General features: G+C 39.5%; 1 pseudogene; it reads right to left on the bottom strand.

The window, feature by feature from the left end:
• LOC141848622 (serine carboxypeptidase-like 17) overlaps positions 1-8,491 on the bottom strand; it is a 30,253-nt pseudogene extending 21,762 nt beyond the window's left edge.
• Positions 8,492-12,339: the final 3,848 nt, after the last annotated feature.

Below are 12,339 nucleotides of genomic sequence, written 5' to 3'. Positions count from 1 at the left end.
AAACAACAAGAAAAGCATACCTTTTTGACGTTGAGTGCCTTCCACACAATATTACTATTAGCCCAATAGTATGCTAGAATATAAATATAACATTGTGATTAGCAAACATAATCAATTTGCAATTCATCCAGCAAATGGAGTTGATTCCTTACTTGACGACTCAAATTGGGAAATGGTAGAGGGTGAAGAATGTTTTGGTTCTCCTTCAAAATTCGTTTATTAGAAGTTGTACTCACAAAACTATGCAGGTGGTTCAATTGATACTAAGGATAATACTCTTCTAAAATGTGTGTCTCATTAATTTTTGATAAGAATGACTGTCCATGAAATATGTTTGTTATATTTCAAAAAACTTAAAAAGATTCATGTAAATATAATTATAAGTTATTAGAATTGTTCAGTTTCAATTTTAGGGGATATTTAGATGTTAGATCTGTTGGTAAATATCATAGTCAAGTGGAAATTGATTTGACTTGCAGTAGCTCGAACTAAATTCACATTGATGGTTTGTAGTTGAACTAGTAGTGAACCAAGATGAATTGATTCCTTTGACTAGGTCTTGACTTGTTCAATTTCCTCGACTACATTGCTTATGTACATTCACTAGCTACATTGCTTGGCTTGTTTAGTTTCCTCAACCTTGTTGCTCTTGTTTAATGTTTTAGAGCTTCAGTTATCTATTTCATTGTTTGTTTTATTGTTTATTTATTGTTCATGTTATTGTTTATATTGACACACATTATTAAATGAGGTAAGATACATCTGGCATTGTGAATTTGTAGGAGTTCGATAGTATTGTCCGCTGTAACTTTTTTGTATCATCTGAATGTATAGAAAATAAGGTGATATCATAGATCAGTTTGTTGTGTTCGTCCTAATTGATCAATAATGAGACTTATATTACCTCAAAGAAGTCATATGATATGATCCTCATGCTGTGAGCATAAGGAATTTTAGAATTCTTATTGACTTTTCCACCTGTGATTGGGTTGCCAATCAAGTAACCCTGAAAGTCATACATAAGTAAAGACTTTTTCTTTCATATACTATCAGATGACCACAATTTAAAGTTACATTAAAAGTAGATGGAGTTATTACCATCTAACACTATTCTTTTGGCCACCATATTCTTTTGGCCACCATACAATTTTTCCAGCATATGAATCCCCAACAATGTAGAGGGGATTGGAGATGATCAGAGAGGGCAGAGGAAGATCAGTGAGACAAGCAGGAGAGGGTTGTCCATCTTCCATGTTCCTTGTTCCTTGTTCCTTGTTGTTTGGGCAACTTAGAGGTTCAACATGATTAAATAAGCGACCAACATGTGAGTACATTCACTACAAAAATAAGGGTAATTAACAACAAACTTTTGCGACGAATAAAATTCGTCGCTAAATTGGGACAACTTTAGCGACAAAAGAGAAATTTGTTGCTAATTTGGAACGACATTTGCAACAAAAATAATTTTGTTGCAATAATTGTGATGACCTATATTTGTCGCTAAATTAGTCGCAAATTTGCGACGAATGTAATTATTCGTCGCAAATTTCCGACGAAATAACATGTTCGTCGCTAAATTTGGCGATTCTGCCCAAATAAAATACCCGAACCCATTTGATTTGGCGACGAATTAGTGATTCGTCGCCAATTTGGTGACGAACTCATGAGTTCGTCGCAGATTTTGCGACGAATCACTTATTCGTCGCAACTTTAGCGACAATTATCCTATTTTGTCGCCAAATTTGGCGACTCCGCCAAAACTTACCTAGCCGGGACCCACTTAATTTGGCGATGAATTCATGATTCGTCGCCAATTTGGCGACAAAATCATGATTCGTCGCCAAATTGGCGACGAATAGACATATTCGTCGCCAAATTAGCGACGAATCACCATATTCGTCGCCAAATTGGCGACGAAATCGGCGACGAATAAATATTCGTCGCAAAAGCCCTAACTTAAGTTTTCCGCCGATCCCCTTCTCCCCCCTCGCGATTTTTCTCCCCGAAGCTTATCCACTACTAGAAAAATGTTAATAGACAACGCGGAAAACGCGTTGTCTTTGTGGGTTAAAAAGCGTTGTAAGAGGCCCTGTTGTAAAAGGGGTCCCTCAACGACAACGCTTTTTAAGCGTTGTCTTTGTTAACATCGACAACACCTTCGCAACGCAGAAAAAGCGTTGTAAATATTACAACATTTTTTGCGACGCTTTAAAAACGTTGTTTTTAATAGGTATGACAACACATTTTGCAACGGTTAAAAAGCGTTGTAATTTTGTTACAAATTGTTTGGGTTTTGCAACGTTTTTAAAAGCGTTGTCTTTTGATTTTTTTAGCAGTAAATAAGAAATAATATATTTTGTAAATACAAAATCATTGGCTACAAAATTTACTAGATCACATACAAAACATACAACTTATATTTACACAATAATCATTCTTACAGCAGGTTCATAACACAAATTCATAACATACAGCAGGTCCATAACATACAACTTATACAAGTTCATAACACAAATGTAAGTTACAACTTCCAACATAGAAGCTCCATAACAGCAGCAGGTCCATAACAAAGGTTTCAACGCAACAGAATATCCTCCAACAGCAGCAGAAATAGAACAGGTGCAATGACAGTGAGAATCCAATGACAACTGCACATAAACAAATAATTAGCTCATCAATTAAATAAGTTATCAAAATACATAACAAAAGAATCAATAGATCTACTTCACAACCAGGAAATAGTAAAAAAGATGTAAGAAGAGAGGAAAGTAATTGTGGTAGTAAAATCAAAATATTCAACATAAGATTCTTACAAGAAAAGAAATATTACAAAGCATGACTATAATCAAATATTCAAGTGTGTATTACAACCTGAATTCTAGTTACCAAAATCAGAAAGACATGTCATCGAGACCACCTTAATAAGCATATTATCGAGAATACCATGTTACAGATATATGTAGAATATGTCAATAAGCAACTTGCAGGATTCAAAGTGCACAGATGGTTGCATAAGAACAAGACCAACAGAAAAATAATAAAAATAAAACTTGAGATTTAAAGTACACAGTGTAAACACATCTAGTGCACTATGCATAACAAAGAAGAACAATGCAGTACCAATGCTGTGTTAAGATTTAATGGTGAAAGAGAATAGAAAAACAATTAAGTAATATGCTAGCAGAAACGTCACCTTAACATCTCCATTATCTGCCACGCTTACGTCTAGTTGCATCAGTACTCTGCTTTTCAATTGGCAACGTCACCTTAACATCTCCATTATCTGTTCCAGAAGACAAAAGAAAAGGAAAAAGGTCAAGCAGGTCAACAATAAAAGGCACAAAACCAGCATCATAATTACACCATCATCCATGTTACCTAATGCATCCTTGTCACTTAAAATAACCCTGTCCGATTGATCACTAGGTGGAGAAAGTCGAGAAGGTTCAGACATCTGCTTTATTAATACTGCACAGTCAAAATCTACAAATATGTGAAAAGGGCCAATGTGGATCAAGTGCAAATAAACCACAAGAAAGAAATAATGATTAACAAAGAACAACAAAAGGTACATACTTGAACTGATGCCGAAGATTAGATTGGATAACAAGTAAATCCAAAAGTTTATTGTTAAAGTTCTCCAATCTTAGACCAATATTCTGTATTCCAGAAGGAAGTTATACATCTCCAAGGTTTTAATGTTTTGTTTGACCAAACAACCAATCTCAAACATAAACATCCTTCCACCACATTAACATAACAAAGAACGAGCATTAGATGAACTAGTATATATTTTTCTCATGAGCATTGAGCAACATTAAACAAAAATTAAAGAAAATTTATTAACAAACAATAAGTTTCTAGGTTTTCCATCAAGATATCCAAAAAACGCATCTAGCAACGACCTTCAAATATTAAAATCTTGAGGAGGCCTGTGATTCAGCAGAAAGTCAGGAAGCACATAATCTGGTGGAATCTGTCAAATATTAAAACTGATATATGTTTGATTAAGAATTTAGGAAGCAGCTCTTAACAATCTCAAACACAGTTTTCATAGTTCATCTCATAGTATCAGTTACAATAAAAGGTCCTCAAGAATACAAGACTCAGTAAGCAAAGCATCTCTATACTAGTAATATCTTAGAGGAGAAAAGAGAGTTTTCTCCAGAAAGATCGCATTTTTAAACTTAAGCAAATTTAAGTAGAACAAAAAAAAAGAACATTGAAGTTTAAAATTCATTAGAAATGAACAAGAGGATTATTCTGATGAAACTTGCAAAATTGAAGTAGCGTCTTACCATTGTCAGCAACCAAATTGTTTCCATTTGACTTCCAATTTTTATTTGTATTTACATCTGCAACTTCTCCAGAACCAATGGCATGATCCTTAAGGAAATCACAATCAGCAGAAATTAGATATTTGGCTGCTGCCTCTCTTGGTTGAATGATAGCCACACAAGCAAAGCTCAAAATTCCACATGTTACACATGACAACAATCCTTGATCCAGCAAACCATTAGCTTGTATTGTTCCTTCTTTTTCACCTTCCAAATTTTGTAAAACAAAGGTTGAGGAGAGGACACAAGGACTAGCATGTTCATCAGATGTGCTAGATGAAATCATTTTATCGCTTTCTACAGATGAAAACCAATTCATAAGTTATAAATTAAACTTACAAATAAAATTTAATTCAGCATTTGGAGTATTTAACAACCCTTTTACGATATAGATACCCTCTGCTAGTCCACTATCCAAAGGAAAATTACCTCATTTGATTCACCCAACAAATCCCTTCGTTCAGAATGTCCAAGAATGACCCAAGGAATGTCAAGATTCAAAGCATCTCAGCACTGCACAAGGAAATCCAAACAAATAGAAATAGAAATCAAAAAGGACTTGTCTCACAAAATAAGGAACCTTGTTTTATTTTTTCCAATCATAGATCATAAATAACAAACAACAGTTTATCTCTTCCTTCAAACAGTGAGATTAACAACAGGTCTCCTCGATGGCCGTCACCACGAGGCTGATCCACCACCATGTGGAGAGGTAGAGGTAGAGGAGTGCGGCGAGGACCGCCACCGCCCCGGCAACGACCTCCACCACGGCGTTGAGGGCGAGCACGAGGGCAGCGAGGGTGAGGGAGGTGAGGAGCGCGAGGCCGAGGATGAGGATGAGGACGTAGAGGCGGGTGATTAGAGTCTGGTACCAACGGCGGGCGATCCGGCGGAGGAGCTGGGAGGGGGAGATGCCGCTAGGGGAGGAGTAGGTGATGGCGAAGGCGTAGAGGATGGCGAGAGTGAGGAGGAGGGAACCGAGGAAGAAGAGGAGGGCGGAGGGGGCGGAGACGCGGGCGATGGCGCGGAGGTCGGCGAGAAGGGCACGGTGGAGATCGAGGAAGGCGGGCGAAGGGGGTCGCCGCGGAGGAGCGGGGAGAGGCGAGAGAGGAGGTCGAGCAAGGAAGGGGAAATCGAGTAGGCGGAGAGGAAGAGGAGGGAGGTGGAAAGGAGGAGGAGTAGGGGGAGGAGGAGGGAGGGAGCCACCGCAACCGGGAGGAGGAAGGCTCGCCCATAGGAGAAACGCTAGGTCACGATGGACGAAGGAAATGGCTCGCCCATAGGAGAAACGCGAGCGGCGGGAGAAGAGAAGAGGAGGCGTACGAAGGAAATCGTGGACTCATCCGATAAAAAATTTAATATAAACCTTCTAAACCCTCAACGACAACGGTCAACGACAATACTTTTTAAAAGCGTTGTCTTTGACAAAAAAAACCTGCTAAAAGACAACGTTTTCGACAACGGTTTTTTAAAAGTGTTGTGGTTGACCCAAAATCAACACTAATAGACAACGCTTTCTGAACAAACGTTGTCTTTTAGTTTTCAAAGACAACGATTTTGACTAAAAACGTTGTAAATTGAAAAACCACAACGCTTTTGCTAAAAACCGTTGTCTTTGGGGCGTTGTCTATTAACATTTTTCTAGTAGTGGAGGCTTTAAGTAAACTATAAAATAGAGTATTTGAATATATATGTATAATAGTTTTAAAATTTTTATAATTCAAAAGGTGCAAATTAATTATAAATTAACTTATATTTCATAAATTGAGACTAATGAGACATATTAATTTATAAAATCAGCTTGCGATCAATTTTGTTCACCACAATAAAGCTATATATATGATAATCTAAGTATCTAAAACTTGAGTTCAACAATGGCGGACAACCTTCCCTTTTGGTTTGGGAATAGAATATATGTCCCCGGGGCAATGGTGCAACGGTAGGACATCCGGATTGTGACCTAGGGACCCGCAGTTCGATCCTCAGCTATGACGTATTTGCAGAAATTTTCCTCCAAATGGGGAACGCAAGTAAAGGATGCTGGGCATCTGGATTGGCCGCCATATGCGCTTCCCGATTTACCCTGGTAGTCGGTGAGAAACTTCCGTAGGACCTGGCCGGCCACCCCCAGAGATTGAGTCCATGAGACTGACTGGGATTTATCATCAATATCTCATATTTTTAATTTCATTGAAAGAAAATATCATGCAATTAATTAAGATATCTTCAAGTTTAGAATTATGATGTGTCTCAAGTCATTTATTAATCGACAATGTCCCAAACCGCATAGGTGATTTTAAGATTGTCCAAATCGCGTATCTTGACGTGAGATCATTTTTTATTTACCATATTGATCCCGTTGGCATGATAATATCACCTGTTTGAAGCAAAGACCACTCCGAATTGTGTTCCAAAATATTTCTGGGAGAAAACGACCTTCATCTGAACTAAAGTTGACGCTAACGAACGGTGCAACTTATTTTTCAATGAATGGTGATTTTTTGCTACGCAGAAAAGCCAAATAGAGAGAAGCTAACAAACTTTGGGCTAGTGCCTAATATTTTTCGATGAATGGTGCAGCTTATTATCAAAGAAAATGGGTAAGAGAGCATAGGTTAAAATTGTGGCTTTGTTAGAGTTTCATATCCGAGAACCTTTTCAAGTTATTGTACGCGCGTGGAAAAGACAATCGGAGAAAACCTAACAAACGTAGCTCTGGTGCAGCTTCTTCTTTGACAAACAGTGAAGTTTATGTCACCGATGGTCTTCAAGAGGTAGCTACTCCTGATGACACACCTCCCTCCTGAACATGAAGTTGAAACTGACAAAACCTTGCTCTAGGCAGTGGCTTTATCAGCCCTCTGTTATTATATTAGAGTAGGGTTCAAATGAGGTGTTGGCCATTGGATGTAAGCTACTGTAATGGTAGCTTGAAAATCTTCAAGTACTCATAAATTCTATCTGTAGGATCGGTGCGTGTGCGAGAAAGGGGGGTGAATCTCGCTCGTTCATTTGTTTGACTTTACTATCACACAAAATCTAACAACTAAATTAGTAATAAAACATAAGATCCGCAGATTTTACTTAGTTCATAACTCCCCAAAGTTAGTGTTGGTGCAGTGAGCACTAGATGATCGAACCTTAGTTTTGATAATGGTAAGAGATTCAAGTTAAGTGCGTGATGTTTATTAATGAGTTGATCTAAGTGTGCAATTAGTACAAGAAAGTACTCCTAGTTGAGGTTAGACATAGGAAGTCTTAGTGGAAACTAGGCAATAAAAGTTCTAGTAGAGACTAGGCAGTGAAAGTCCAAGCTGGAGGCTAGGCAGAGCTAACTTGAAGGGTTAGGTGGGAAGTCCTGATCTGGAGGACTAGACAGGAAGACTTGGCGTATCAAGTGCACTAGGTGGACCAGATGTCTAGCAGCGGAAGTCTAGACAGGTCAGATGGACCAATGTACAGTAATTACACCAGGAATATATGATTTTTTTCCCACCTGTATGAGAAACTTATAAGTCTGTTCAGACCAAATCGTATCATTGGCATCATACCCTTCATATTTTCTTGAATATGAGAATCCAGAACCCAATGGGGAATCTAAAAAGATCACGTTGGCCACCTGCATGTACGCTTTCATGTAGACCAAGCTTGGCAAGCTCCCGTTGTACTCGGCTGCCACAAATTTCAGGGGGCCTGCGAGTGGATTTCTACTATGAAACAAGAGTAGTTGATCATAGCAAACAGGGAAATTTCACCCACCTATTTCTAAGACCAAGCCACTGAAGGCAGAGCACCTGGGGCCGCCAGTCAGCCAGAGGAGCAGAGGGTCCTCCGCCGGCTTGTTCTCCGACTCGATGAAGTAGTAGAAAAACTCGCCGCTGTGCTCCTCGTCCACCTGCACGTACCTGCACCAATGAAAGCAGAGGTTCATGGAGGTCAGAGCAACGTTAAGGTTGAGGGAAGCAGCATCCGGACCCTGTCTCTAAGTAGAAGGGCAGGGGGCCTTGGAATCCAGGCAAATGGGTGACCACCGAAGATGAGAGAGCAGAGGAAAAGAAGCAGAAGAAGATCAGCAAGACAATCAGGAGATGGCTTTCCATCTCCTGCTTCCTTCCTTCTTCTTCCTTCTTCTTTCTTCTTTCTTCTTTCTTCTTTCTTCGTTGTCCGACAGATCAACGTGCTGTCCGACAGATCATTTATCACATTTAAATTATAATAGAAATGTCGAAATAATTTTTTTTAAAAAAAAGTTAGAAAAGAATTTCCTCCTCGATCTTTTGTATGCCAATTTAATTTTTTTATAAATATTATACATAAAATACTTTTTTTATTAATTTAGTTAAAATTATTTCTTTAAACTTTATTAAATTTATTTTTAAAATATTAAAATAATTATAGCGGACAATAATATAGCAATCGTTAAATTTTTATGGGAGATTATGATTGCTACGGTAATTTTAAGAGTTACTAAGTTATTAAACAACAATTATATTAGATATTAATTTATTAATAAGCTATTATAATAATCACTTAATAGTGGTATAATAATTTTAAGATGATTTTAATCTTTTTTAAATATTTTAAATTAATTTTAATCATTTTTGATCAAATTGATAATTTTTTATATTAAAGTAGTTTATGATATTTTAATCAAGATGAATAAAAAGAGAAATAATTTATTTTAATATAACTAGTATTAGTAATTATTATAACAACATTGAAATAAATATATTTTTAATAAATAAAAAATGAATGTAAATGGGTGATACATGAAAATGTATAATAAAAAGAAATTTTCTAATGTTGTTGAGGACTTCAAGTTATATATTCTTGATTAAGGATGAATGAACCATCAGTGAGTTATCTTCGAGATTGATGAGTTTCTAATGATCTGGGGAAGGATGGACTCTGTGGATCTATGCAAAACTCAATGAGAGTTAGAAGAATATATGGAGGCCAAGGTGAACTTGGACTCAACTACTTTAACATTTAAGTTAGGTCTTTGGGGGCAGAGAGGAAAAAACGAGCAGAAAGTAGACTTGCACGCATACCTCTATCCATGAAAGTGTGTTTTCTTTTATACATTACCCTCGTCCGAGAAATAGTGCCCATGTTCTCTATGTTCTAATCGATGGGATGCCACGCCCAAGTAGAGACGGTGTCACATCACCTCATGCTCCCCACATTCTACAGATCACAGCATCTCACGTTCCATTAACTATGTCATCCCATGTTTGTCACGTTCGAGTGGAGGAGTCACATCACCTCATGTTCTCCATGATCTGTTGACCATGCTATCCATGTTTGCCAGGTTCTTGGTATCGGAGACATTCCTCGAGCATATCAAATTCTAGACTTTAGAGTCAAATATCAAGTGTCGAGTCATAGGGATCCTAGAGTTAGGAATTGGGCGTAGCCGAGTTGAGTTGTAGGGATCGGGCATGACCGAGCTGAGATGGTTGAGTTGTAGGGATCAAGCATGATCGACCTGAGGTGGTTGAGTTGACAGAGTAGGGCATAGCCAAGCTAAAGTGTTTGAGCTAAAGAAGTCGGGCATGACTAAGCTGAGGTTAATGGATCGGCTCGGGTTCTACCTTAGACCAGACTTAATCTAACTTTGACCATCTTCGCTCCCTTTGAATTGACTGACAATTCAGCTTGACTTCTGATTAAGCCGGAGGTGCCATGCGTAGGCTATATATCCCGCCACATCACAACCCTCCCCTGAGTCTAGTCGAAGGAGCATACGATCCCAACTAACTAGACTGAAGTAGTCTAGGCTCCTCCATCAGTAGGGGCTTAAGGCTAATGTGGTTGAATAGTGTAATTGCCTTACCACATGACGTCTCGATAATCAATAAGTCAGGTGCCATTAAAGCAGGTGATACACAAGATCACATATCATGGTTGTGATTCGAGCGTCGCATCCGCCGATTAATGTTGTCATGCTCTTAGGATGACACGTGTTCAAGCCATTATGGGGGGATTGACTCAATATGATTGTCGAGATTCTGCAAATCCAGGCATCTGATCCAACAGCGGAGTCATTTAGCCTTCTTTTTCGCCTTCGACATCGAACGATTGATTTTGATAAGCGAGGCTTTATTAGGGCTCATGGCAAAGAACGCCGCCTCTGTCATTGCATTCTTCCACTTCAGTCCGTCTTTCTGCTCTCCATTGACCAACTTTGTAAGTCTCTCGATTTTTGTCTCTCTCTTCCTTCTCCTTGCCTTTCATCTTCTTTTCTATTTCTTTCATCTTTCTCCTTCCTCCCTATAGCCAGAATGGCCACTACAAGACCATCCTCTTTCTAGTATGAGTCCACTGTGTCAACCTATACTAGGGATGACCGGAGACGCTGCGAATGTAGTTTAAAATACCTGTTGACCATCGCATTGAATTGTTAAGTCCCTTAGACCAACCAACCTACTCTCCCATCAGTTTCACCACCTTCTTCTAAGATTAGATGATAGGGGGTCTCTTATTCCTTGTCCCGTCCTTTTATAACATAGTCGAGTACTTTCATATCTCTTTGCAGCAACTACCCCTAACCCTTCCAACTCCTACGTGGGGTAGTGGGGTAGTTATAGTCTTTTGGTTGTATCGAGTGCCCCTTAGTCCCTGAATCTTCTATTACTTCTTCTATCCCAAAAGAGAGGAGGTAGAGGTCTTCTACTTCACTGTAAGACCATCCTACTAGTTCTTAGAGAAATACCTGACCTCACACAAGAGATGGAAATCCCATTATCTATTTGTCCGACCTCCCAATCCCTTCTCCTGGCCTCCCTTTCGGCAAATAGATTTGCCCTTGCATCCGACCTTGAGCCAATTTAAGCTAGACCCGACTTACTTGGAGGCCATGGACCAGTTGGTATTCCTCCACTTCGATGTCAACTTGTTGCTTGAGGAGGGCCTTCTCTTCCACTTCGGGTTGAGCCCGATTGACGTCGAGCTACGACTTCCTTTGGATAAGGGTTTAACTTTCTTCTACTTTTGTAATAACTAACTAAATACTTTTCTTTTAAATGCAACTGAGACCGTGTTGAAGGCGTCATACAATAAATTCCTGAAGTTGATTGAGGCTGAACTGAGGCGCGTGTCACTCTTCCTAATGGCTCATCGATCGACGCGACTACTAATATGGAGGAGATGTCACCCCCGCCCTTCGATGAGGGCCAAGTCCATCTCATCAGACGACTCAGAGGAGCAACTCATATAAAGAAAGAGGTGTTGACCTAAAGAGCCCTCCACGGGATGACTTTTTGCAGCCTACCGGGCTCCCAACTTCGCAACTCATTAAGTTGAGTTCCCAACCCCTCAAGCTAAGGTCCCAAAGTGCTGAGCTGAGTTCCCAGCCACCGACCATAGGGCCAAGTTTACCCCCACGACCCTTTGATCCAGTTCCTCGATTCCATCCTGAGATGTGCCGCTGTAGGGTTCCATCAATGGGCCCAAGGCATTGTCGTCCATTGGCTAAGGCCGAATGAGGGTTGCCCTCTTTAGTTGGTGCAATAGAGACCAAAACATTCCCCAAGTGCCCCGTTCTCCTGATGCACCAGGTAGTGTGTTGGCAAGGGTTAGGGATGTTGTCGAAGAAGCCGCAAAGAAGAAGTCGTTGGAAGCTTTAGGCGACTCAGTGATCGTGACCATAACTAAGACCTAGGTATTCCTTCTATGGTTTTACTTTGTTATAAATGAGATATGACTTCTATTTGTAGTTGTGGGCTGAGATCCTGGAGATAATAGCTCGATTCTTGAATTTGGCACAATCCTATTAGTCCATGGAGGATTGGTTGACAGATTTCAAAGCTCGACATGTCCCTCTAAGTCAAGAATTGGAGGTAAAGGCAGAAACAGAGTAATACAAGGCAGAGACCAAAGTCCTCTCGGTGCATTTGGGTCAGGCTTTACAAGAATTGGAAATGACTAAGGCAGGGGCTACATCCCATGAGTCTAAGGCAAAGTCCCTAGAGGTGCAAGTGGCTGAGCTTAGGGTCCAACT

The sequence above is a fragment of the Curcuma longa genome, chromosome 1, assembly GCF_044706935.1.
Source record: "Curcuma longa cultivar G26 ecotype Majalengka, Jawa Barat chromosome 1, ITB_CL_G26_1.1, whole genome shotgun sequence".
In the NCBI taxonomy this organism is placed as follows: domain Eukaryota; kingdom Viridiplantae; phylum Streptophyta; class Magnoliopsida; order Zingiberales; family Zingiberaceae; genus Curcuma; species Curcuma longa.
This window is presented reverse-complemented; position numbering and strand designations above follow the sequence as displayed.